Below are 26,776 nucleotides of genomic sequence, written 5' to 3' on the forward strand. Positions count from 1 at the left end.
CTCTTCTGTGTATTTTTTTTTACTGTTCACTGGAACTCTTTTCTTTCTTTTCTTCATTTTTTTTTCTATGTCAGTATCACTATATCATATTCTCTGTCTTCCCTTACTTTTCTCTCTATGCCCCCATCTCCACCAGATGAAAGTCCTTCCTTGCAACAAATAAATAAAACCAAGTAAAACAAATCCACACAGTGACTCTGTCTTAAAAGGTATGTCTAATTCTGCACCCCTAATCTACTGTCTCTCCATGTTCTTTATCTATCATTTGTCTTCTGAAGTCATGATTGGAAATCACATTGGTCCCAGCTCTTAAATATTTTTCTGTTGTTTTCCTTTACATTACCGTAGTCCTTGTTTAAATTGTTCTTCCAACTCTGCTCACTTTACTCTGCGTCAGTTCATATGGGCCTCCCAGATTTCTCTGCATTTCAGCAATTTAACACACATGTATTAAGCACTGTGCTATATGCTGAGAATCACAACAAAATAGGATTGATGTGGCATCCTTACTGTATATAATTATGACTATGTGCATGCTGTCAATACAATCAGTCTATTCAATGAAAAAAAACCACCTATGTCTATCTCTCTATTTAGCTGTCTTCATTATACTTGATTATGTCAACACCTGGCTATACTGCTGGAACAGTCCACTGTCGTACTGCTCTAGGCTCCTAATTGATTTCCCTGATTCAAATGTCTGCCCTGCCACCATGTCTCCAATTTACAGCTCCAGCCAGCATTATAGTGGCTGTTGTTGTTCAGTCATTTTAGTTGTGTCCAACTCTTCCTGACCCCATTTGAGGTTTTCTTGGCAAAGATATTGGAGTGGTTTTCCCTTTCCTTTTCCAGCTCATTTTACAGATGAGGAAACTGAAGCAAACAGGGTTAAGTGACTTGCCCAGCGTCACACAGCTAGTAAGTGTTTGATGCCAGATTTGAAGATGATTCTTCCTGACTCCAGGCCTGGCACTCTATCTACTGCACCACCTAGCTGCCCCAGCATTATAGTAGGGTAGCAAAATCTTACTTCAAAGTTTGATTATAATGTATTAATCATTTATGGTCAGCCCATGTTATGTAAGGAAAGTTCTGTACAGCCTCATAAAGCCATGTGGCTTTTTAATAATTGGGACAGGTCTGAGAAAGCTATAAAAATTTTAAAATACGGAGAAATTCTCATTCTTTGGAAAGAAATCTAAAACATTTGCTCAATATACTTTGAACCAGTAAGTAGGAACTTATTATTTACTGATTGATACAAGCTATGTTTTCTCTACAGAAGACAAAATGCTTTTTACAATGTGTACTTTTCCAGTTAAATCATACTGGAAATAAAGTCTGTCTTATAAACTGTACAACCTAGGTGGCACAGTACTGGACTTGGAATCAGGAAAACCTGAATTCAAATTCTGCCTCAGATACTTATTAGCTGTGACCCTGGAAAAATCGTATGACCTATGTCAGCCTCAATCTCCTCTTCTCTAAAATGAGGAGTGGGGTGGCTAGGTTTCACGTGGATAGAGCTCTGGGCCTAGAGTCAGGAAGACCTGAGTTCAAATCTGACCTCAGACACTTACTACCTGTGTGACCTTGGGCAAGTCACTTACCACTGTTTACCTCTGTTTTCACATCTGTAAAATTAGCTGGAGAAAGAAATGGCAAACCACTCCAGTATCTTTGCCAAGAAAATCTCAAAAAAAGGAGTCATGAAGAGTTGAACATGGCTGAAAATAACTGAACAACAGAATGAGGAATAAGACTTCCCTCCCAGTGTCATTGTTTGGATCAAATGAGATAATATGTACAAAGTTTTGCAAACCTTGAAGTGCTATATAAATGCTAGTTATCATCATCGTCATCGTCATTACAACCTTGATTCTTTATTAATTTCAAATTTGTATTTTTGGGGGCTTTTTGTATTGTTTTTACATAACCTTCATTTGTCAATATATCCCTCTCCCTTCCCTTACTCAATGAATCATCCCAAAGAAAAAGAGAAATTCAACACAACTAGACAACACAACTGAATCTGACAGCATATGCAGTGCTCCATACCCACAGTGACTCACTTCTGCAAAGAAAAGTTCTTTAGGAACCAGTTTCATCCCATAGTTCATTCATACTCTAAGAAGAAACATCACATAACAAACTCAAGCTGCCATTACACCAATATATCAATCTAGCTTCTACTTGCAACCAGGAGGTTATTAAGTGAGGGAGGATTCTGGTATGGGCATTAACAGAGATGAAGTGGTCTCAGGCACATGAGATTCATATGCACTCTTCTTTCACAGCATCACAGATCTGTGGTGTGACTAGAAAGGATCTCAAAGACCATCTACCCTCTCATTTCACAGACTTAGAAAGTGAGGCCCATGGGAGTTAAGTGACTTTCCCAATGTTCCACCAGCAGTAAGAATTGGAACCCAGGACCTCTGGATCCAGAGGTCTTTTTGTATTATTATTTTGTCTATTATTATGATCATTATTATATTATTTATTATATTATTATTTAATTTTTATTATTTTTTATTATGGTAGAATACTAGATTTAATCCTTTGAGATTGTCTAGCCCTCTCTCCTCATTTTACATTTGAGGAATTTGAGGCCTATAGAGATAGTGACTTGTCCAAGATCTCACGGGTAATAAATGCCAGAGCTAAGATTCAAACCCAAGTCTTCCAAATCTAAATAAAAAACTCCTTTCACTACATGCTGCATCTTTGATGTATATATTTATACCAACTGCTTTGTGTAATTCAGCTTATTACAAAAGGATCTTGAAAATTCATGTAATGATAGGGTCATAGATCCAGAATAGGAAGGACCCTAGATGTCAACCAGCATAATACCTTCATTTTACAGGAATGAGGAAACTGAAGCCCATAAAGACAGATGACTTACCCAAGATTTTTGTTGTTGTTGTTGAGTCATTTCAGTCTGACTCTTCATAACCCCATTTGGGGTTTTCTTGGCAGAAATATAAGAATGGTTTGCCATTTCCTTCCCTAGCTCATTTTGCAGATGAAGAACTGAGGCCAACAGGGTTAAGTGACTTGCCCAAGGTCACACAGCTAGTAAGTGTCTGAGACCAGATTTGAACTCAGGAAGATGAGTTTTCCTGATTCTGTGCCCAGTGCTCTATCCGCTGTGCCACTTAACTTCCCCTTACCCAAGATTACATAGCCAGGATTCAAACTCACTTTGACTCAAAATCCTGCTCTCTTTCCATCACACCCTGCAATAAATGTTCTCATATAATGATTTTGCTTACATTATTCCAAGTTCTTAGTGGAGGTCTTCTATTAATTGTTTATAGACAATATTATGTTCATATTTTCCAACTCATAGTGGCCTAATACTATCAATGGACAATTTTCCATTAATGAAGTTGTTTATCTATGAATTTAAAACAAAAATAACCCGTGATCAGGTTAACCTCTGAAAAAAAATCTTTGGGCTATACAACCAGGCAATTCTTCCCCTTGTGGTAAAACATACACTTGTAAGAAACATGAAAAATCATCAATCTTCAAGGTGATTAGAAAAAAATCTATTCTTGAATGAAGTAAAACATGTTTGAGAAAATAAGGCAATTAAGGTTTGGGAACCCCAAATAATTTAATGAAAGGAAAAGTAAAGACTTGAAGATGGTGATTATCAATTTCTTGTTATTTAACTTCTCTCTGCCTCAGTTTCTTCATTCCTTCTATAAAACACTATTGCTGGTATCTAACTCCACCACTAGTTGTATATAACAAGATTCCGCTTTACAATGTTACAGATAATTGGTTATCCAGTCTTTGTTAAAGACTTCTAGTGAGTAGGAAACCATTACCACCATTCATTCATTCAGCAATGATTTGTTAAGTGCCCAGTATGTGAAAAACATTGAGAGAGATATAAAGTATAAATAAGACAGGGTCCACACACTTCTGCAGTTTTATAATAAAAATGGGAGGATAAAACAGTTATTTATGAATGGCCTTGGGGAAAGGTCATAGCTGGTAGTCTTGTAGCCAAAGGAGATCCTTTATTTACTACCTAGATTTTGACTTCCCTTCGTTTTTTTCTTGCCACTCTCTCTTACTTATACAGACCTTGCTATTCCATGAAATACCCTATATATTTTCCCAAAATGACTTGGTCCTCACTTATTACCTCCTCCAGTGTCAATTCAGGATAGTATCTTTCATAACAGAACAGATAATGGCAAAGAACAGGAGAGAGAGGGAGAGGACTGAGCCCCTAAGTCTTCTCTTCCCTTTCTTCCTACCATCATCTTGCCAACTCCAGGGGTGACCTCAAAGATAACATCCTCAACTTCCCAGTCACGTCATGACCACATTCCCAAATACTTTATATGCTTCCTCATTCCAGATAAGCCAACCTTGCTCCTGTAACAAACTGCACGGATTTGGGGACTTCTCTGAACGAGGGATTAATCTCATTTCAGTACTTTGTATACCAGAGGACTCCATTAATATCTATATGAACTCATCTTTCCTTGTGGGAGTAAGTGGGTAAAAAAAAAATACAAGAAAGGAGCAGAGAATGATGTCTTTGACTTTTGACTGTTTCCCATTGCTATTAATAGTAAAACTCAGATCTCAGAAGACCTCAAAAAACTGTTCTAATTTCCTGGAGAGGTAGGAGAGGAAAAGCTATATGATTGCTTTTGAATTCTAGTGAATTAGAAAAAATTAGGAGAAATGGATAGTGACAATTGGAAAATAAGCAGGCTGTACAATCTCTGAGACTCTCAGAGGGAAAAAAAATGGCCTAACTGAGGAGTCAGAGGTTTAAACCAGATCGAGAGCTCAGATCTTCAATCCTCTTGACTCATCAACCTTGAAAACTGTTCCATGCTCTTATCATCTCATTTCACTCCTTGCTTCCTACCCTAGTAAAGCCCCTTCTCCAGGTTACAGGAGCTACTACCATTGCCCTGGAATTGGGGGAGCCCCTAACTTCCCTATGCTTAGCACATACATAGAGTATTTTATGGAATTGAGATACCCAGGAAAAGGGGATTCTGAGATTCCCCTGCTAGGGCTGAAATAAAAGCACAAAGCAGAACACTGAAAGCATTTTCCCTTAGAAACACTGTTTAACAGAATGGCACAGTGAGAAGGGCCCTGAATTTGGAGACAAAAGACCTAAGTTTATATCCTGGCCTTGCCAATTACTGGGAATGTTTCAGTTCACAAAATCTATGCGACCTTGGGCAAGTCAATTAACTTCTCTGGACCTCAGTTTGCTCATTTTTAAAATGAAAGATTGTACTAGACCAGAAGTGTCAAACTTGCTGCCCAAGGTGGCATACATTCCACACTACTCTGGAGTATGGCTGAACCAGATAAAATGTAATTGGGAAATATTTAACAAAATAAATAAAAACATAATGAAACATAGATAACATATTTTAAAACCAAATTAATATATGACCCATAGGGATCCTTAGGTACAAATGAATGACCTCAGTTTTTATTTGAGTTTGACACCACTGGATTAGATGATTTTGAAGTTTCTTCTATCCCTAAATCTATTATATAATAAGAATAAGAATAATAGTTGGCATTTGTAAAGGCTTTAAGATTTGTAAAGCACTTTATGCAGACAAGATGACCCAAAAGTCTTAGTGCAGTTGAAAGCTTTAATAGTTTATAATTGCACTAAGACTTTTGGGACACCTTATGTTAATTTGATATAATGGTAGTAGATCACATAATTCTAGTATCATGCTACAGGGTAATAATCTACAGATTGTATAAGTTTCTACTTCAATAATTCAATGATCCATGCTTTTCTTGAACATGGATAAACTCCTCAGCAAGATAGCACAACAGCTTTAGTCTTTAGTAGATCGATGGATTAAAGAATGTACAATAAATGAATGTATAAATGGATGATTGGATGGGTGAAGGGACAAATGAATGAATGGAAAAACATTTGTTGATATTCTTACTATGAACCAAGCACTGCATTGAGCCCTGTGGATACAATTACAAAAGATAGCTTTTGCTCTCAGGGAGATTGCATTCTAGTACGGGGAGTCAACACATATGAGGGAGTGGTGGCCTGGGAAGGGGTTTTGGTCTGGGAAGCAACAGGGATGATGGTGAATGGAAACACAGAGCTATCTAGGTGATGCATCCTTTTTTGTTGTTGTTCAGTCGTCTCATTTGTGTCTGACTCTTTGTGACCCCATTTGGGGTTTTCTTGGCAAAGATACCAGAATCAGTTCTAGTGTTGATAATTGCTTTGATAGAAAAGATAGTCTTTGTAAGCTACTGTGGCAAAAAAAAAAAAAATTACCAATCATGACCTGGTAGCCCACCCTTTGGTGATGAACTTCTCCAAGCTTGGATTATTCTAGGAGATAAAGTCCCTCAGCTGACTTGCACTCTAATCCTTTCCAACTTGGTAAAATGTACCAGTCAGTCAATAAGCATTTATTATGTGCCTCTTATGTGCCAGGTTCTGTGCTAAGCCCTGCAGATGCAAAAAGAGTGTTTAAAGACAGACTCTGCACCCAAGATGTTCACAATATGAGAAATAATTTTCTATTGGCATAATCTTCAATAAACCAGAATTATCTCCACACCATGACAAGTATTGGAGTGAGGTAATATAATGTTTAGTAGATTCTTGTGGACCAGTCTGAGAACCTAATCATTCCATATAATATTGTTCCTTGGAGAAAATGTATCCTGAATTCCAAAGAATGAATTGACAAACACTTTTGGAACAAAGTCCAAGAAGCTGGGATCTCCCCACATTTTTCTTCTGAAAAGAGAGTTTTTCAAACCATTCATCACAGATTCGTGGTTCTTGAACCTGTCATTTTCTAAAGCTGTCTTTGATCCTCAAGAAGTTCTCATTGCATGAAATCACATTTCCACAAGCTTCTTTTTGCCAGTTTCTTCCAAAACTTACCCTGTGACCATTTACTACTTTCCTTGAGAAATCCTTGCTCACCACATCTTCTAAACATCAGTTGAATTGTTTCCTGGACAGAAGGAGAGAGAAGAATCTTAGGATCACAGTATCATAGATTTAGAGCTAAAAGGGACTTTAGAGGATATTTAGTCTTAACCTCTTTCATTTTACAGATAAAGAAACTGAGGACTCAAGAGGTTAAGTGACCAGCCCTGGGTTACATGGTTATTAATTATCAGAAGTGGGATTTGAATCCAGGTCTTCCTGATCCCAAGTCCAGCATTCTACCCACTACACCATACTATGGGACATAGTGCAATTTTTCCTGACCTTTCAAAAAGGCTGTATTTGCCCTCTTCTCCTCAACTCCAAACACTCTGACTCTTAAAATCCTTTTCTTTTAACTACATATAGTTTGTACAATATTTTGAATTTTGTGTTTAGAAGAGATGAAATGAGGGGCAGCTGGGTGGCGCAGTGGATAGAGCACCGGCGCTGAAGTCAGGAGGACCTGAGGTCAAATCCGACCTCAGACCAAACACTTGACACTTACTAGCTGTGTGACCCTGGGCAAGTCACTTAACCCCAATTGCCTAAAAAAAAAAGAGAGAGAGAGAGTTGAAATTAGATAGGCAGTTGTGTGTATGAAATTCTTTGTGGCTTTAAGCCATTCAAGAAAGGAACACTGCCAACATCATTCCTTCCTTCCCTATACCCACAAAACCCTTGTTGTTGTTTTGAGCAGCTGGGTTGTACAGTGGATAGAATGCTGGACCTGGAGTCAGGAAGACTCATCTACAAATTCAAATTTGGCTTCAGACACTCACTAGCAGTGTGACCATGGGCAGGTCACTTAATCCTGTTTGCCTCGGTTCCTCATCTGTAAAAGGAGCTGGAGAAGGAAACAGCAAACCACTCCATTATCTTTGCCAAGAAAAGTGTATGAAATTCGTTGCGGGTTTAAGACATTCAAGAAAGAAACACTGCTAGCATCATCCCTTTTTCCTTGTACAACAAAACCCTAACTGACAGCAATAAACTAGTCAATTTCCTTACTCTCACATAGGATCTTCCTTGTCCTCCCTAAGACTAAAAAGATCAGCTCTGCAAAAGTAATAATAGCTAACCTTTATATAGCACTGAAAGGTTTTCAAAGCACTTTAAATCTGTGGAACCTTAAGACAACCCTGGGACAAAGGTACTGTTATTATTCCCATTTTAAAGATGATGAAATTGAGGCTGAGAGGTTAAGTGACTTGCCCAGACCTCAATAATGTATGAGGTTGAATTTAAATCCAAGTCTTTTTGATTCCAAGTCCAAAAAAGTTATCCTCTACACCAAGCTGCCTACAAAATATGGACAACTTTCTGCCAGAAAGGGTATTCATCCTCTTCCCCTCCTTAATCAATTGAATTAACAGTTGACTCACTTCATCAATCATTGAGCTTTTTCATGATTTTCATTGTAATCTAGATTAGAGCCCATGGAACACATTCTGTCCATTTCATAATTGAGTAATACTGTAAAGCAAACACTTCATGTCTTTAGTTTCAGAATAGAATTTGTAGCCTTTCTGTTGCTGAGACCTATTCCCACTACAATCCAGGGAGTTTCCATTCACTAAGAAATCTAGGTCATGGTTAAGAAGTATTCCGTAATAGCTATTTGAGCTTCTGTTTTGTTTTCATGACTCTTAGAGTTTATATTGCTTCAAGATTAACCTCTAATCACAAGTCTCCTACAAGTTTAAAAGCACAGGTAACAACATGGAGGTTCTCTGATCAATAATAGGGCAAGAGGGAGGTGGGGGCTGGACAGGGAATAAGGAGTAAGGAAAAAGATTGGGGTGTATGATTAGAAAGGAAGAAGCTCCAGTCTGTCTGCAAATTGATACTTCTGGTCCCATTAATATGAGACACAGAACTGGACTGGGAAATTTTGCCAGGTATACTTCGTAAGTGGATACCACTTAGATTTTCTAGGTTGGCCTCCTCTTAGTAAATGACACCTGTGTAAATTCAGCTTATTCATTCAACAAATATTTAATGAGCTATGTGATGTAGTGGAAACAGTGCTGGACATGGTTCCCAGGACAGTAAGGAGACCTGGGTTCTAGCCTGGACTCTTACAATGAATAGGCAAAGAGTTTTAAACAAATCATCTTATAATCTCTCTGGGCCTTAGTTTCCTCATCTGGAAAATGAAGGGGGTGGATTTGTCGCTCTCTAAATTTCCTTTTAGCTCTACATTCTATGATTTTATGATTAGAGATAACAAATGTTTATGTCTAATCACTCAGTAAATCAAATCAATAAGCATTTATTAAATGCCTACTTTATGCCAGAAACTGGGCTAAGTACTAAGAATATAAGCACAAAGGATAAAAAAAAATCTCTACTTTTAAGGAACTTACATTATTGTGGAAGAGACAAGTATGTATCTAATTATATACAGAATATATAAGAAATGTAAATATATACCAAGTAGTTAAATAAAGGGTAGTTTGGGAAGGAACACTAGCATTTAGAAGAATCAGGAAAGGTTTCATGAAGAAGATGGTGCTTGAGCTGGAGTTCATTCCAGGAATGTGAGACAGCCAGTGCAAAGACTTGGAAGTGGGAGATGGGAAATAGTGTGTAAGGAACACAGAGGCCAGTTTAGCTGGATCACTGAGTATGAGGTAGAAGTAGAAAGAGGTAATACCTAATGAGGCTGGAAAGATAGGTTGGACCCAAAAACTCTTTAAATGGTAAATAGAAGAATTTATATTTTATCCTAGAGGCGAGAGGAAGTCATTGGAGTGGATTGAGTAAAGAAATCTACTTGATCAGACATACTTAAGGAAAATTGCTTCAGCGGCAAGGCGTAAAATGGACTGGAGTAATGAGAAATGAGGTAAGGAGATAAATTAGAAGGCTGTTGCAATAAACTAGGTGAGAGGTAATGAGAGCCTGAACTAAAGTGGAAGTTATGTGAGTGGAAAGAAGGGGTGTGGAGGTAGAAATGGTAAGATCTGGCAACAGGTGGTTTATGTAGGGTGAGGGAGAGTGAGGAGTTCAGGACTAAGGTTGCTCAGTTACGTTGAATCTTCCTTTATTCTTTGTATTTCCACAGTGGAAAAGAATGCTGGCTCTGAAGTCAAAATACCTGGGATCAAATCACATTCATGACATTTACTAGCTATGTGACCTTGGGCAAGTCCCAACCTCCCTGGTCCTCAGTTTCCTTCAGTTTAAAATGAAGAAGTTGGACCAGATGGCCCCCAAAGACTCTTCCAACTCTAGATCTATGAAAATAAGTTCAAAACATATACTGTGACATGGAGTAATGTCTTTTTTTGTCTTTTCCTCAGATCATCTGCCAAAATATAGAGATGTGCTTGTCTTAGGATTAAAAAAAAAAAGCCCAGTACAGGTGGAAAATACATTCCTTTCCTAAAGGGGACATATCTGTGACCCTCCTACTTTTCTAGCCTTTTTGTATCTTACTGTCCTCCATGAACTCTAAGACCCAATGACTCTGGCCTCCTTGCTGATCCTCATACAAGTCAATTTATCCTCCAGCTCTGGAGATTTTTACTAGCTGCTCCCTATGCCTCTCTTTCCTCATCTCTGCTTCTTGGTTTTCCTGGATTCCTTGAAGTTGCAACTCAAATCCCACCTTTTTTTTAACATTCGTTTTTTTGGTGAAGCATTTGGGGTTAAGTGACTTGCCCAGGGTCACACAGCTGGTAAGTGTCAAGTGTCTGCAAATCCCACCTTCTACAAGAAACCTTTCCTTTTCCTTCTTGATGCTAGTTCCTTCTCTCTGAGATTACCTCCAATTTACCTTGTATATATTTTATTTGTACATGACCATTTGCATTGAAAGAAGAGGCTATTATTGCTGTCCTTTACATCTAAGCAGCTAGGTGGTACAGTGTATAGAGCACAGGCCCTAATGTTAGGAGGACCTGAGTTCAAATCTGCTTCAGATACTTACTAGCTATGTAGCCCTGGGCAAATCACTTAACCCTGATTGCCTCAGTTTTTTCATCCATCAAATGAGCTAGAGAAGGAATTTGACAAGAAAACCCCAAATGGGTCATAGAGATCTGCAGACTACTGACATAATTCAACAACAACACTACCCAGGCACAGTGATGACACATAGTCTGTACTTACTGTTTGTTGATTTGACCTGACAACTGAAATTGGCATGGATTGGTGAGGAGCTTTCATAGAAATTTGGCAAATAAAGTATCATTACTATTGAATAGAGGAATTAACAAACTAGTTTAGATGGGAAAAGATACAACTTCCATGTGACTCTCTGCTTTCAATTCTTCTGCAAAAGTAGGCAAACAAGTTTAAAGTCAAAGTCACCTCCTTCTATAAGGGGTTTTATAATTACATTGTTTACTCATTATAGCAAGGCTCAACTGCAAAAATCATGCAACTTTCCATTAATTCCACTCAGCTGATCATTCACTTAAATCTTAACATTCATTTATCATCATAACATTGGTGTTGTTGAAATAACTATCCCCTATCATAATATTTTCCTTAAAATAGTGTTTTTATGGAATCAATTAATGATGATAGGTGCTAGTATAAAGGATGATAAGACCTGGTAGCCTGAAGTTTGGCACCAAGAAGTAGTGGTGCTTCTACCTCAGAGCTCAGCACCTGGAACATAGTAGGCACTTAATAAATGATTATTGATTGATTGATTGATTGATTGAAGAAAAATCGAGAAGTGGGAAGATGCCAAAATGGTCAATTTTATTTATATGTTAGCCAAATATCATCTCCTTGAGGGTATGGACTGCCTCACTTTTGCATTTGTATCCTCAGCACTTAGAACAGTACAAGACATACATTGATTACTTGACTATTTTGAAATGTTACCTCAGGCCATCTCTGTGAACAAATAAGGGAAAGGAACTGTCCCCCCACCCTCACCCCAGCCCTTCCTTCTTGCGCTGACTATGCCGCTGTTTCCAGAACAGAAAATTCAGAGTAATAATATTAGGATAGGTTAACTATACCATTGCTATAGGCTGTTTTAGGCTAGTATGACACTGACATCATTTTGTCTATGGGAAAATATGTTTCAAGCTCAAAACAACAGACTTAGAAACATGCTTTCAGGACACAACTTGTTCACAAATTAGGTATTGTTTAATTGTGCTCACATACCTTTATGCTCTAGTTAAAAGTAACCAAATTTCATCAATGGCATGTGAAACTCACTGAAAATCCAGCATTAGTTTGTTTCCTGGAGGAAAAAGGAATGAAGAGATCAATAAGAAATTTTTTTCCAGAATGCTTACATTTGTCAGATGAATTTTCTTCTCCATCACAGAAAATTGTAAAGGAGGCAATATGTCTGTAGTGAGCAAGGCATGATTCAGGTTGGTCCCTGGTAGCTCAAGTCCAATACTGGAGTAAAATGAGGCATTTGTAGACCATTGAACAGTTAACAAAGGGAGGCTTACTTAGCTATAGCACAGAAAAGATGCTCAATAAAGATACAACCTTTGCTTAGATAGATGGAAATCCCCGTCGCCTCCATACGGGAAGTGGTCTGGTCAACAAGGCAAGGTTTGGTGTTGCCAGTAGCCTTAGGACATCCACCAAACCCGAAGGGCCCTGGATCCATGAGGATAAGTCTTTTAATGCCCTTATATAACCAGGAAACCATGTTAATATGGTCTGAAGCCACCAAAAACTGCATCAACAGCTAGGCAGCTTGAGACAGTCCCCCAGGCCAACAGCATCTTGGGGACAACTTCCTGGCCTTTTGGGAAATGAATTAGCCCAATCTACCAAGAAGAAGGGGAGAGGGGATCCTAGCAAGTAGTGATCTAATGTCAGTGTGGACAAACTGATTCCATGCATGGCTTAAGGAACATCTAAATAATTGTTGTCTAATCTTCAAACCTTTGAACTATATTCCCTTACAAATGACTCCTTAGGTCACATGGCAATCAATTACATTTGTCTCATGCAATCTCTACCCTGATTCCCCATTTCCCTTATGTACATAAACATTGAAAGAGTTCGTTTTTTCTATCATGCCTCTGAAGCATGTCATTCTACCTGCTTTAAATCTTACAACACCTTTTAGTTCTAGGTAAATATTATCATCTACTTTTTATAGATTGGTAAACTGAGTCATGGGGAGGATGAGTGACATGCCCTAGAGGCTACATCAGCAAGAAAGCAGTAGAACTGGGAGTAAATCTTAGGTATTGGGTTCTTCGATTCTATTGAGTCCCAATTCTCCCTTGCCTTCCTATTTACATCTCAAACCATACAGCCCTGAAGACTTATAAGTGGTTTTCCCTCTCTTTGTGAAAAACTGGTTCTGTACTAGCTAACACACAGTGTTTGACTAGGCTTCCTCTAGGCACAATTAAAATCGTAAGCAATTTGTTTTCTTAGTTCTTCACATAATGTGAAGTCAATGTCCAATCAGTTTCCACTGCCTAGAAAGGCTTAATGTCTGTTTCATAAGTATTCCAAGGTGAAACCAGAATAAAAACATATTTTAGGTCATTACTCAGCGGAGGAGAGGAGATAGGGAGCAATGTGAACTTAAGAAAGATTACTATTCTCAGAAAAGCGTTTAATATGGGTTAGTGGAAGAGAAGAAGGAACCTGGATGTCTGACTCAAGATTCTTTTAATTTTTACCTGCCATAAATCTTGGCACTACAACCTGGCCACCAGGAGAGAGGAAAAGTCATGCCCACCTACAGGTGAGTAGACCTGTCCTTTGTTCAACCGCCAAACAGAGTAGCATTTAGGTAATGGCATTACTCCCCCTGTACTTCTCCTGGTCCAAGTAAACATCAAATTATACCCTTTCTAGAACTGAAGAGCCAGACGACAGTCAGTTGTAGCTACTATATGACAAGATGGCATTCATCTCCTGGGGAGGAGCAGAAGGATGCATTGGATGCCTAGAGAAGCCTGGCACCATTACAGTGACAAGAAATACTAAGAAGATTTAGAGATAAGAGGGTAGGGATAAGAATTAGTCCTGTGAGTTCACTAGTTTAGGGGACAAGGAAACAAGTAAATTCCCTCTGTCAATTCTGGATCATCACCTTTTCTGCAACTTACAATCTTAGAATTGCCTAGAGCTCAGACAAGTTAGGTTATTTGCCCAGGTATTTGGCAAGTATATGTCAGAGGTGGTACTTGGATTCAGAGGTCTTCCTGGCCCCAAGGCCAGCTCCGCATTCACTAGAATATGATGCATGGTTCAAATTCCAGTTCTGCGACCTATACTAGTTATTTAAATTCTACCATCTAAGACACGGGACTAAATGATCTCCAAGATAGAGCAGGAAATAGTGTGAAACAAATGTGACTTTGCTCCAGGAGCTAATATCTGAAGGAAAGTTCACTTCTTTCCTATGGTTCATCCCCTCTCCCCATACCTTGCCTCATGATCCTCCACTGGACCATGCCACCGTGTGACACAAACATCTCCACACCTTCATTGGGGCTGTCCTCTCCTTATTGTTGTTTATTTGTTTTCAGTCATGTCTGACTTTTCATGACCCCTTTTGGGGTTTTCTTGGCAAAGTCACTGGAGTGGTTTGCCATTTTCTTCTCCAGTTCATTTGACAGATAATGAAACTGAGGCAAACAAGGTTAAATGATTTGTCCAGGGTCACACAGCTAATAAGTATCTGAAGTTGTATTTGAACGCAGGTCTTCCTGACTCCAGGTCTGGCACTCTATCCACTGCATCACTTAGTGCCCCACTCATTCAGTCGTGACTGACTCTTCATGATCTCATGACCTCAATGCTGTCCATGGGATTTTCTTGGCAAAGATATTGGAATGTTTGCCATTTCCTTCTCCAATGGATTAAGGCAAACAGAGGTTAAGCGACTTGCTTAAGGTCACACAGCTAGTAAGTACCTGAGGTTAGACTTGAACTCAAGTTTTCCTGACTCCAGGCCAAGTGTTCCATCCATTAAGCCACCTACCTGCCTTCTCCCCTGTCCTAGGCCCACACGTAATCCTCTCATGGTTAGTCATTTGTTAGTAAATGCTTTGGGTTCTTAGATCTTTCAAAGTTATTTTTCTTTATAACTTTGTTACTGTAGAGATTGTTTTCCTGTTTCCATTCTCTTCATTTTTCATCACTTTATTTAAATCTTCCCAGGTTTTTCTCAAAAACTGTTCTTTTCATCATGTCTTACAGGGCAATTATATTCCACTTTCCATCTCCTGCCCTGTCTGATTTCAACTCCATGGAACAAGATGTCCCTTCCAGGATCAGTACATCACTTTTAAACTCATCATCATACTGCTGACTCAAGTCCTGATTGACATCACTGCCCTCAGCCTCCTCTCCCTTCTGATTGGAGGGCTAGAAAGCAGAATACCAAAGCCCTCCCAGTGCCTTCCTTTATAGAGGGCAGAAAATAGACTCTCACATCCTTCCATTTTGCATCTGCTGCCCTGCTTGGTTTCAACTCCACAGAACAAGATACCCTTTGGAGTCTCCCCTACCTTGCTTTTCCCTTTCCTCCCTCCTTCTGTGTGTTGTCTCCCCTTTTAAGATTGTAAGTTCTTAGAGGGCAGGAATTGCCTTTCTTTTTTTTTTTTTATTAATTTTATCCCTGGTGCTTACTACCATGTCTGGTGTACAGTAGGAGCTTAATAAGTTTATTGGATTGGGTTGGGGTTGAGGATGGGGACAGGACATGTTTTTTTTGTGTGGAGGAGGTTGAGGAGGAGGATCTGCTCCTTCTTCCAGAATGACTGTACCTGCCATCACACTGTCCTCCCTTCTCTGCTAGTTCCAGGTAGTTTTTGCTCCATTTGCCCTGTTTTTGTAAAATTTCTGGTTAAGGCTCTGTTCTCAGATCTCTTTCCAGTCTGACATTCTACACTTCTGGCCCTGTCCCCTTGCACCTATGGAAGGGTCAGGCTGATCATATGAGTGTAATAATAGGAATACTTGATATGAAGGTTGCCCTACAGAAATGATCCCTGAACTTTTAGGAGTTGTAAGGCTCTAGCATTGATTTTATTGCACCCTCCTTCTTCCTGCTAAAATCTTTGTGTGATATGAAACTCAATTAATTTAGTTTTAATTTTAAAATAAAGCCAAAAAAAAGAAGGAATATATTTTACATTTTGTGGTTTAGTGACAGCCCTTCAGAGAGGGAGAGACACTTGGGATATCGCAAAATTGAAATCAAAATCATTGCTTTATATCCTTGGGTACATTGGCTATGTCCATTGTAAACTCACAAAATATTATTGAATATAGAGATTCCAGAATAAAAAGCACCAGATGTTATGACAGTTTTGCTTGGTTGGAACCTGTCAAAATTATTTTACAAGTATTAATTATTTTAAGAGATTTAATTTTCATTCTGAATTTGATGAAATCCACAAAAAAGGAAAAAAGAACATTTCTAAAAACAAAGTAAAAGGCTCAGATTCCTCAAGAGTCTGGCTAATATGGCAGATCTTTAATAAACCTTGTCTTTGACTGACAGAGGGCTTGGGTCGAATTCTTTCGGGCAGGACCCATATGTCGCAATCTCGGGGTTCCAGCACCCCTAACCTCTAGACCTCATGATATGGTTCCCTGACCAGGAAACTGCCTAACCCCAAGTTCTTCTCCAGCCAAGACTAGAAGGTATGTAAGCCTCCCTGACCCTTTACTTGCTCTGCAGTTGGGGTTGCTCTCCAAGCACCAAGTCTTGGAGGTGCTTTTCAGACAGACAGTTATGAGGCTGTCTTGCACTTGGCCTGACACTCTCAAGTTCTTGGTCCACTGGGTCTATTTGAGGCCATGGACCTGAGTACACCTTCCACAGCATAGAGGACAAGGACTGATGCCCTATCTGGAAGTATATGCCCAATTCTGTCAGTTCTCTCGGCACTAAGGAATTGGGGAGAATGGCAGTTGCTTTTTGATTCCCTTACTCTCTTCCCTCTACTCCTCTGAATCCTCCTTCATGGAGGTTACAGGGAAAAGTTAGAACAGCTAAAAATATCTTGTCAGATTTCTGGAGGTTTTGCAATTGATCATTAAGGAGTTTTGAAACTTCTCCTTATAACCCTGGTCACTCTTTTCTCCCACTCCCTTCCCTTGAGTCAAGAGGGTATCTGTTAACCCCTCTCTTAGGAGAAGATACCCTTCACCTTTGATTTTGCCCTCTCCTACCTGGGAAAGGAAGGAGGGGGGAGGGGCAGCAGCTACATCATGGGCCTCCCTGGCAATGGCCTTGGGTTTTAGGGCAACTTTTGCCTGGAAGCATCACTCATGCTCAGCACATCCTGCTCAAGGTAATGAAGCTAGCCTCTGAACTTGGGTAAGTATGCTGTTTTAAATTTGTAGTTTTAACTGTTAATGATGAGGTGTTGATTCTCTGTTTAAGTAATTTGGAAATATATTTAACGAAATTGAAGTCACCTGATTGGTAATGAGTGTTTCATGTTTCAAATTGGTGAATTATTTTGCATCAGTTATGTCAAGCAACTTTTCATAATTTGATTACTGTTAAAATAATTTGGCTATTGTTGGTTATTGTTTTAATATGTAAACTAGTCAAAAAGCTTGTTTGGATTATGTATGGCTTGCTGAGAATTTGCAAGTGTATAGAAATCTCTAATGACTGGCTTTTTACACCAGGATAAATTTAAGTTTGAGACGTAAATCCTGGAAAAGTTTTTCCTAAGCTGTGATTAGTGAAACTTGCTGTTTGAGGTAAAAAATAAGCTCATGATTTTATTTTGAGTTGTCTGATGGGTCATAATCCATCGATAATCAATAATCCACCATCTGAGAGAAATGTCACAAGCTACTCAGAGAAAATGCTATATATACTGGTAGGAAGTCAGCATCGGGAAAAGCTGAGAGGACAATTTTAGTCTCAGGCTAAGATAGGATCCTCCTGGCTCAGTTTCTCCATTATGTTCCTTTGAAAAGGAATGTTACCCACCTGGCTATTCCTGAATCTGGCTGCGAGGTGAATTTGATACTGCATGGTTGGAAAACTGAATTATCTGAATCCAAACAGATCTATGGGCCCTGCAGTCTTTTCTGTCAGATTTATGTCTTCCAGACTACAGGCCATTCACCTAGAGTTGGTAGCAAACAGCGGGTACCAGCCAATGTCTCCCCATCATTCCCTGGATACAACCTGTGTTTTGTTCCTGTCAACACCTCTTCTTTGGGAACCCCTCGAGGCAGGGACAACTCTATGCCCCTTGCCAGTAGGAAGCAGTTTCAGAAGCCAAAACCTTTGCCCCTTACCCCAAAAGAATTTGGGTCCCATTTATTTGAGGGGGGAATGATGAGGTTGGGATCTAGACCCCAGAAAGGAAAAATCCTGGACTTTCCAAACATGGCCAAATCTCTGGGGTTCCCCTGAGGCTATAATCCCATCAATTAGCCTTTCATTGTGACCACACCCAATCTCCCAATTCAGTTACCCTTAACCTAGCCTAGCCCTCCATTGTCTTACCTCCCTGTGGCCCCAGGCCACTTCCCACCCTTAATCCTATCTGGGCTCCATTCTCCCTTGGCCAAGTGGTCCAGGTCCTTGGCTTTCTATTATCTCACAGTCCCCCCCCACACACACACTACTTGGCCACTGCTAGGTCCCTCCCACAGTGTTTCTGTAAATAAGGTCCATCTTGTCTCCATTAAGATGCTCAGATTCTTATAATCTAGCCACTACTCAGATTCCTAAAATCTAGCCACTGCTCTGGTTCTTAGAATCTAGTCAGTACCTCACAGCCTTTCAGATTCCTCAAGAGTCTGGCTAATATGGCGTATCTTTAATAAACCTTGTCTTTGGCTGAAAAAAAAAGTAAAAGAGAAAAAGAGGATTGTATATAAACGTGTAAATCTCTATTAAATAGTTTGCTGTTTTAGAAAGTACATAATTAATTCAACATGTTTATGTTCAAAGTTGCCTACTTGTCTGTATTTCCATCTGAACCTCCTTCAGTTATCTTCTGTTCATTTAAAAAATAATGATTCAATGACTTTTTTTTTAGCTCTCTTCCCCCAACCTCTCATATAAAGAAAAACATTATCCTTGTAACAGATAAGGATAGTTAAGTTTACCATGTCCAGTGATGTGTGTCTCATTCTGCACCTTGAATCCAAGATTCCTCTGTCAAAAAGTGGATAGCATGCTTCATCATCAATCCTCTAGGTCATGGTTAACCATTGCTTTTATTAGAGTTCTTAGGTCTCTCAGAGTCATTTTTCTTTATAATGTTGTTACTATATAAATTGTTTTCTGGGTTCTGTTCTCTTCATTTTTCATCAGTTTATGCAAATATTCCCAGGTTTCTCTTGAAAACTGTTCTTTTCATCATGTCTTACAGGGCAATAATATTCCATTTAACTCACATACTATTGTTCGAGCAGTCTCCAACTGATGAATATCCCATTTGTTTCTACTTCTTTGCTCCTGTGAGGAGAAAGTGATGATGCAAGTTTTTTGGCACCTATTTTTTTTCTCTTTCTTTGACCTTTGAGGTATAAGCCTAATAATAGTATAGCAGAGTTAAAGAGTATGCTCAATTTAATAACTTTCTGGGTACAGTTCCAAATTGCTTTCCAGAACAGTTGGATCAGTACACAGCTTCACCAATGGTACATCATTGTGACTTTTATAAGCTTTTAATAAGTGCTTACTGTGGACCAGCGCTGTGGTAAGAACTGAGGATACAAAGAAACATCAAAAACACTCCCTGCCCTCAGGAAGCTTACATTCTAATGGGGAATACAATATATACATAAATAGCTATAAACAAGAAACAGAAGAGATGAAAGGTAACTTTAGATAGAGTGATCCAGAACAATTAAAAATTTTGTAACAGTGTTAAATATATTCGAATGAGTCCTTAGTGGTAATAAAGAAGTCTCTTAGATGTAGGGAGAAAAAAAAAAAACAATTAGGGTAAGTTAATACCAGAGAGGAAAAAGGAAAACAACTCAGATTGCTTTTTGGCCCGTGATATTCTTCCCATTGGGTTTTTAAAATCTATTTATTTTTATTGTGAGGCTCTTTTTGTTTTTGTAAGGCTATGCATACACTTGTGTAAAATTATTTGATACTTTGATGGCTCTGTATCTTATCAGATGGGGAATCCATCTATCCAAATAGGTCCAAACTTGTTCACATCCCCTGTGTTATTCTTATTCTTATCTTTCAATAAATCCTCCACGAGAGATCTACCAAATATGTTGGAATCTTTCCACTGAGTCTTAAAATAATATTCCCTGGGAATTTCCAGAATGTTTGACAACATCTAATAACACAGCATTCTTAGGGATGGAACAAGCATTGACTCATGTGACAAAAAAAAAATCTCATCCAAAAATTATTGAACATGTGTTTTCAGCTGTCTTGATGACCCAAATCCAATTGCCTTTACTATCAATCCAATCCATTTTCAATCTTAATGAATAATTTCTGAAAAAACAGACAGTTCCATGGCCTCATAGATATATATTTAGCAATCAAGACCAACATCACCAGTAGGAGAAGTAGACAGCTACCTGTCTAATGTGATTTAAGCAGTGCCAGGAAAGCTCTCTTACTCCCAAAATATCTTCCTCACCCACTAGTTTCTGGTATCTGAAATTCCACCGGTAGATATTAATTTAAAATAATATCTAGTTTTCTAATTAATGAGTTCAAATACTGCCATAGACATTTACTAGCTGTGTGACCCTGGGCAAGTCACATAACCTCCCTCAATCTCTATTTTCCAATCTGTGATGTGGTCAGAGGGGCAGGTAGGTGGCACGGAGGATAGAGTGGAGGACCTGAGATCAAATATGACCTCAGACACTTGCCATTTATGTGACCCTGGGCAAGTCATTTAACCCTGTTTGCCCCAGTTTCTTCATCTGTAAAATGAGCTGGAGAAGGAAATGGCAAACCACTCCAGTATCTTTGCCCAGAAAACTCCAAATGTGGTCATGAAGAATCAGATATGACTGAAAAAATGACTAAACAAAAAACAGTCATAATAATAGCACTGCCTCACAGGGTTGTAGTGAGGATCAAATGAGATTTTGCAAACCTTAAAGCACTGTACAAATGCTACGGTTTAAAAAAAAATCTCTTTGTGTTAGTAATGTCTACCTTATGTCCTGAACACTCTGTAGAACAAATTGTTATAAAATCTGTACTTGAACCAAGTCTATGTCCCAAAGCACATGGACACTAACAAACAAACAAATACTGGATAGACTCACATAATTTATTAGAGTAAATATTACACAAACTTATGCATATTAATTGATTATATTTAACAACAATTTCTAAATAATATGCTACACGTAAAAAAGTACTTTGAATAATAAATAAAATACTAAAACTCATCAATGATCTGTCTAGTCACTTTGTGACTTCCAGATGTTCAGCTGTCACTCAAAGGCTTCAGCAGGTGCCAGGTTCACTTTAACATTTAATGCCAAGTCCAGGTCATTCCCAGGGTCATGAATCTGCTTTCCTCCTTACAGAGAAGAACCAAAAATATGCTTTCAAGTTGATTATATGTGAGAGGGAGACAGTTGGTGGTGACCAGGCAATGCGGTAAAAGGTTTCAGAGAGATGGTTATTTATCCCTTCTGACCAAGCCTATCAAATTTCCAGCCTACCACTTTGATGGATCCAGATCTCATCAATGTGGGTAATCCCCCCATTGGGCTCATCTTCATGCACCTTGAATCCATCACTCCTCGGTCCAAAGGCCTGTAACATACTTTATCATCAGTCTTCTGGTGTTGGAGCTGGTCATTGAATTGATGAGAGTTCCAAAGTCTTTCAATGCTGTTTTCATTTACAATGTTGTTAAAATACACACTGTTTTCCTGATTCTGCTCACTTCATTTAACATCTGTTCCTGTAAACCCACTCAACTGCAAGTCTTATCCATGTCTTCCCATAGAGGAGCTACCAAGTGCCTTTGAGGAAGGCCTTCATTATTTTGGAGGTAGCTGGCAAAGCTTGAAATTTCTACCTACCAAGCTCAAGCCATTGCAAAGTTCTACCAAACTAGAAAGGCATCAAGTATGGTCACACTTTCACCCTTTTAAAAAAATTAAAAAATAAATCACAGACCTTATTGGCTTGGGTAATATAAATTAAGAAACTAAATTCCCTCATTTTCACCTGCCCTTTTTAATAACAATATTTCCATTATATACCCTTTCAATACAAGTATTTCTTTTCACATCAAGGGTGAAAGCTCACTAAGAAAAGTCCTGTTGAAAAGTTTACCCTATAATACAGTGCTATGTGGACTCTAGGGTTAGGAAAAGTTTGTAAGGTTGTCAATCTTAAGTATCTTTCTAGCACTAAATGTACTTAGCTAAAGAGTTACCAGGGGTAGGGGCCGGGGGACTGGGGAGGGGAAGGACTCTCAGAATCTTAGGGTTGAAAATCATCTAGTTCAGGAGCTCTTAACCTAGAGTTCATGAATTTTTTTTTTATAACCGTATTTCAATATAACTGGTTTTCTTTGTCATCTAAAGTATTTGATTTTATGAAATTGAAAACATGACCCTGAGAAGGGCCCATAGGCTTGACTGGATTGCCAAAAGGTCCATGATGTAATAAAAGGTTAAATGCCCTAGGACTAGTCCTTCTCTTTTATTTTGTTGATGTGGAAGCTGAGGCCAAGGAGGGGTACTGACAATAAAGTTATTTTCAAAGTCCAACATTCAGTTATCAGTAAAGCCAGAACTAAAACTCGAATCTCCAGCCCCTTGGTCTAATGCCTCTTCCATTGCCACATGCTTCAAAGCACACTACAGAATGGCAAAGTTACACAAAAATGGCAGACCTCAGTCTGTAGCAATGTGCTTTTTCATTTCAGGAACAACTAAGAAGCTAAGCCTTCTAATTCCAATCTCTAGGTTTAGGTGATTTTCTTCACTATGAGATCTGACAAACTCAAATGCAGCCATAAAATCCATACTACCCTTTTCTACTCCTCCGAGACTTCTCAGACCCTTCTTAGTAGCTCTGGAGATTCTGGGACTCTAAATCAATTGCTTGAAAAGGAAACCCTAGTTTCAATGAATAGTGTCTGTCTTTTTCTCCATAATTGTGGATTCCTGGTAAACTGTAGATTCTAAATAAACCATAGGATTTATAATGTGAGGAGGGAAAGTTACACAGACAGTATTATAAAAAATAAAAAGTAATGACTTTATTATTAAGGGCAAAAAGCAGGTGACAGCAGGTGCAGGAAATTATAGGGAATGCCAGAGTCCCTGAAAACATAATGATCCCTGTAGGCGTCTGCTTCTTATCTGCGATGGAATATCATAATAAATTATTAATAAAATCATTTGTGCAAGTGATGATAAAAAGGTAACCTATTTTTGACTATATAAGGCACATGAATTTTGGTGAGGGGGCTTTATCTTTCAGACTGCATTTTCAAAATGTATTAAAAATGAATGTGCACATAACCACATCTGGGTCGTTAATCAATAGGAAAACTTTAAGATCAAAGAGACGATCTGAGGAAGCCTGAGTAATGTGAGAAAAGTGAATAGGGATAGTCTATGTTGTCTCTCACCACCCCTTCTCACAGAATATAAATTAATCTTTAAAAACAATCAGGAATATAAATTTTAAATAATGCTTGATGCATATTTCAATAGCAATATAGTGATGGGGTTTTCTTCTTCTCGAGTTCTGACCTGATTTCTCAGGAAGAGAATGGATCACATTCCCCTGTGACAAGTCACTTGAGTGTATAAGGGAATATATATGACATGAATTACATATTTATTATATTAATACATTTTATATTTTATTATGTATTCACATGTGATATATGGATATATATATATACATGTGCCTATGTATATAGAGAGATAGAGTACACATTTATACATTCATATAAAGAGATGAATAAAGTATATATTGGTTTATTTATTTAATTTATTTTTTATGGTTTTTTATTTGTATTTTGTATTTATTTAAAGGTTATGTTTTAAAAGCTATCAAACCTTTCCTTATTTTGATATCAGCCTGTGCTCTGCCCTATGGATTTGTACTGGAAGGTGGAAAATGCCCACTGCTGTAAAATTAAGCACTCTTTACCTACAGGCCTCTGGGGCCTTGGGCTGACAACCCCCTGGAGATTTGCTACCAGTAAGGATATTCTTCTCCTCCAGGGCAATTGGCGGGAAAGTTAAGTTACTCCTCTTATTGAACTCAAAGCGCCATCATCACCAAAAGTCAGATGAAAAGGTAAAAACTAGTCACTAAAAGGGTTTTCATATTATCATACATTTAGAGCTGGAAGGGACCTTAGTGGCCATTGAGCCCCTCCCCCTCATTTTACAGATGAGGAAACTGAGACACAGTGAAGTACAAGTGTCTTGCCCCAGGTCATACATCTAGTAAGTGTCTGAGGTATGATTTGAACCCAGGTCTTTGTGACTTCAAGTCCAAGACTCAGTTGACTACATAATGATGCCTCTCTTTTATATTTCTATTGTTTCCTTTTGAAATATCAAAATCATATTATACTTTAAAATAATTTGAGCAGAACTATCTTTATACTGACTGAGAGAATGTTCAAATGTTCAGTGGCTAAGTTCACCTCTTCAACTGCTGGTACATATCCTGTGTGACAAGGGAAAAATAAAAAATAAATACATAGAGAATTTTTTGAATACTTAGTGAACATTAATTACATTGTGTTGGGGTATAATTAACATCATAAGGTTGTGCACTAGTATTAGTTTATCCTCAAGACACCATGACCAGCACATGAGCCATTAGTATGAGAGAATTTGGTAAACAGCAATTGACTGATTGATGAGGATGTTGACTCGAAGTCACAGAACAAATGAGTGACAAGAGTTAACAAAGAATGGGGAGAGGTAGGGCACTGTGACCCCTACAACAATAAAAAAGTGTCTGTTTTCCCTGTATTCTGGATTCTAGGTTACCTCTTTCTCCCTTCAGGCATGGTTTCCCCTTGGTTTATGATGCTGCTGGCATGAATGGCTCCTGGACTAGATAATGTCAATGCCCATGCTATTTTCTTCCTTGCTCTGCTCCGTCCCTGAATCAACTGGGCAACAAGCTGTGACTCAGAAGGAGAGAAGGTGAGGGCTGCCCTGCCCCATACTGTTTGGAGATTGATGACATATGAAAAGACAGGACGTATGAGGCTGTGTCATTGTTCTGAGTCTTCTAGGAAGCCCTCCACAGCTCATTTCTCATCTATTTCCATGACATGGAAGTCATGTTAAGACAAACATGATGCTGTGCCTTGAATTGCCCTATTTATTATACAGGTAAGGCAAAGAGCACACTAAAAGTCTTACCTTGGTGCCTACATCTGTAAACTAGTTTGACAGCAAAAAAAATAAACTCAATATGACCACTAATATATACATATATACACACATATATACACATACATATATGTTTTAAAGAAACCTCTTTTTAAATTGTTTCTAGTTGGTTGGCTTAATTATTTTCCTGACTGTTTTTAGACTGCATACATGTGTGAACATGGCTCTCCCTGGATCAAAGCCTGATAATGGTGCTGTAATTAGGAATTCACCTACCTGGGACAAAAACAGTTACTTGAGATGGAGGAGGGACAGGACAACAGCACAAAGGATGAACTGACTGAGGATAGGAATAGGGTGCAAGGTTATTCAACACAATGAATACTGTTGCATTGTAGGTGCAGTCATGCTTGGAGAAGGGCCAGTCCATACTTAGAGAGTCTAGCCTAGGGGTGGGGAACCTGCAGCCTCAAAGCCACATGTGGCCCTCTAAGTCCTCAAGTGAGGGCCACACGTAGCCTCGAGGTTGCAGATTCCCCACCCCTGTGGAGGTTGAAGGAGAAGATAAGCCCCAAGAAATGGGCATCACAGCAATAAGACTCTGGGGACATTAGGCTGTGACTGGACAAGAGAGTGGAATAGTCATGTCCATGGAGCAGGCTAGCAAAGGATTGAAAGATAAAGGTTTGAGGAGAACAATGGTTTCTGAATCATTGTGGGGATTAAGCATTTCAACTACTCCCTTCCCACTGGATAGCAAAAGTTGATGATCAACTAACTTTAACAAGAGTTCTCATTGCTTTAACTTTTTTTTTTAATTAGAGACAAGTTTAAACAATAGGCTCCTTTAAAAAGACTTTTGTGAAACTTTTTTTTATTGATAGAAGATATACTAGGATTCATAGATCAGTATGTGAGTATATATGGCAGGATGAGAATCTTAACTAGGTTGGCAAATAAGCTAAGGGACAAGATAGCTATGTAAAGAAAACCAATGAGCCCTTTAGAACCCTGCACCTTCCCCAGGGTCGAGCAGCACCATGTTTTACATCTCCTAGCTATGAAATATAAGAGCAGTATTTGGTTTAAAAATACGACTTTGTGCACATGACCAACTGACTTACATGAAAAATAAAAATAAAGATTTTATTCAGCAAAACAGGTAGATTTCTTTTTGTTAAGAAAATTTTTTAAACAGATTTTTTTTCATTTTTCAACTAGTTTTGATTCTGGCTCTACTACTTAGTACTTGTATGATCATTAGTGTGGTAGGATTGGCATCTGTTTTAATGTAGGTTGGTTGATCCTTTAACAATCAAGGAGGCTACTTGACTTCCTGGACACCTGAGGCATAGTCAATACAGAGTTGGTGTCCAAGACTTTAGAGCAAGGGGTCTTAACCTGAAGTCTATGAACTTATTTTTTAAAGCTTTGATAACTATCTCTATATAATTGGTTTCCTTAGTAATACTAAATATTTTGTTATTATATGCATTTAAATAC

This window comes from Vombatus ursinus, unplaced genomic scaffold, assembly GCF_900497805.2.
Source record: "Vombatus ursinus unplaced genomic scaffold, bare-nosed wombat genome assembly UNPS02009132.1, whole genome shotgun sequence".
Taxonomy (NCBI): Eukaryota; Metazoa; Chordata; class Mammalia; order Diprotodontia; family Vombatidae; genus Vombatus; species Vombatus ursinus.